Consider the following 2,571-nt stretch of genomic DNA (forward strand, 5'->3'; position numbering starts at 1 on the left):
AGCATTATACATTTTGTTTACTGTTTTTGCAAGAAAGTTGCATGTGTGAGAAGAGAGTTTTTATGCTGAATTAGTTTCTGAATTCTTGCATACTGGTTTTACATATTTCATATGCTCATTCTTATCTTGCTCACATGTTCATGCATTATATAGATTGATAGAGAGATTATTTGATTTCTATTTGATTAACTCACATGATTATTGATGGCTTGAGTGATTAGTGAGTGGGTTAGTCTTTAGATCTTTTCTTGTTATATTCCAAGTATTATTGTGCTTAGTATATCTTACTGTTTAATATGTTTTTGTGTATTTCTGGATTAATCTCTTGGTGTCATATCACCAAAGACATTGAGGTTATTCACCAAGGCTAAGAGGTCTTGACTTGAGGACAAGAATCTTGGCTAAGGCTGTTTCGTGAGAATGGTTTTCTCAGGCGAAGGGTAGAGTCAAACCAAGGATTTAGGGGTCCCATATTTCAAGAAAGAAGCGTCGTATGTGTTTGTAATTAAATTGGTGTGTGTATTCATACTTTAACTCAATATTGGGAAGAAGAAAATCTCTCTAGATTAGAAGGGGAGGCCTGGATGTACTTTGCAGTGGACCGCAAATGAACCGGGATAAAAATCCAATTGTGTACTCTTTTTCTCTCCTAATCTTCTTTTAGTTTCTTGATGTTATAAATTGAAATTGTAGCTAATACTTTGGATATTTGTTTATTGTCATATGCTCATTGTTTATGCTTAAAAATATCTGTATTATCTCTGTTCAATTATTTTTAAATAACTATGCAATCTGTCTTTCTGGTCATTCTGTTCTGTGCATGCGTTAATCGATTAAGACTAGGTGTTAATCGATTAACTATGGTGTTTCCAGAAATTGGGTTTTAGTTTAAAAAGCAATGATTGATAACCGCTACACCTATTCAACCTCTCCTTCTAGGTGTTCCTAGGCCACTAATACCTAACAATAACCTTAAAATAATGTAAATATATAATGATATTAATAATATAAATAAATTTTATAACGCCAATAAATCTTGTGTTAATAATTACTACATAAGTCATATATAGAATGATATATAATTATGTAATAGAGAGAAAAAAATATATTGATAATGCAAAAAAACTGAACTCATAAACTAAACTGCATATAAGAGAAGTAATGTCTTAAGCTATTCTCTATTTATATTTGATTTTTAGTATTATATTTATTTTATAATCATTTTATTTTTATTTTCTAGTTAGTAACTATTTTTAATTAAATTTTGTTTGAATAACTAACATTTTTTATCTTTATTTTATATCATTAGTTTTCTAATATTGAATTCCTTTTCTGATTCATAATTATGAAATAGATATGATTAAGTTTTAGTTTTAATAGTTATTTTATTTTTAAATCATCATTTTGAAATTCGTTTTGAAATTTGAATAGCTTTGATGGTTAGAATATATTAGTAAGATTTCTCCCATGTAAATTTAATATTCATAATTGCATATATGTAATTGTGGAATGTACAACGAAATATTAAATATGTAATATATTGGAAACACAATTATCTCAATTCAATTCTTATTATAGAGTTAAAACTAATTGTTAATGGAAGGTTCTAGGCGTCAACAATCATTAGATTCCAATTTTATCAACTGAAATCAAACAAATAATCCAATTAAATGAAAATCAATATGTTTAAAGATTTCTTTCTTTATTACCTTATGGAATGAAAATAGATTCCAGTTGAAACATATAATGAGCAACAATATAAATATTAATATGTCATCTTTATGATTCCAATTAGAAATCATATATTTTCTGGTTGGTACTAGTTTTGTTGGTACTACAATACTTAAGAATGATTGCATTGTACAATTTCTTTTCATTGAAATTAATATGAATTTTGACTTAATGTGTGTATATAAAATAAAGATTAACGAGTGAGATACCTTATTCATAAAAAAAGACTTGCTCATTATACTATGAACCGTACTATCTCAACTAATTTGTTCAAAGTATCTTCAATAACTATTTTTTCAGACAATAATTGAAGAAATGTTTAAGGGTATAATAATACACATGCTTCTTTTATTTCTCAGCAAAACTTAGCAGCTAAGTTCCTAGACAAAATAGCACCTCAAAGTTCAGGTCAAGAATAAAGCTCTAGAGTGGGTACATTTTCACTTGACATATTGAGTACATAAACTATAATTCATGAAACAATATGTTGTGAGTAACATAACATAACAAAGAACAACCTCATCACCATTTTTTATTATATTTAGTTGTTTCATAATGCAATTCATATCTCTTATTCCAACGCCGGTATAATGGTTTCAAGAATATTCCAGTTACAACTTACTTCTAATAATCATGTGAATAAGTTATTCCTTCTTTGCCCCATCTCGACTTTGTTAGAATAAATTCTAACACCGGTACAATGGTATCGAAGCAATCCCCTATGACATAATTATTAAGTAGCTTTGAATAGCATCTCGGTTTTGTGGAATAAATTCCAACACCGGTTTAATGGTATTCTAATGTACAAAAGTGATGAATAGTTAGTTGTTAGAAACAAAT

The sequence above is a fragment of the Lupinus angustifolius genome, chromosome LG04, assembly GCF_001865875.1.
Source record: "Lupinus angustifolius cultivar Tanjil chromosome LG04, LupAngTanjil_v1.0, whole genome shotgun sequence".
NCBI lineage: Eukaryota > Viridiplantae > Streptophyta > Magnoliopsida > Fabales > Fabaceae > Lupinus > Lupinus angustifolius.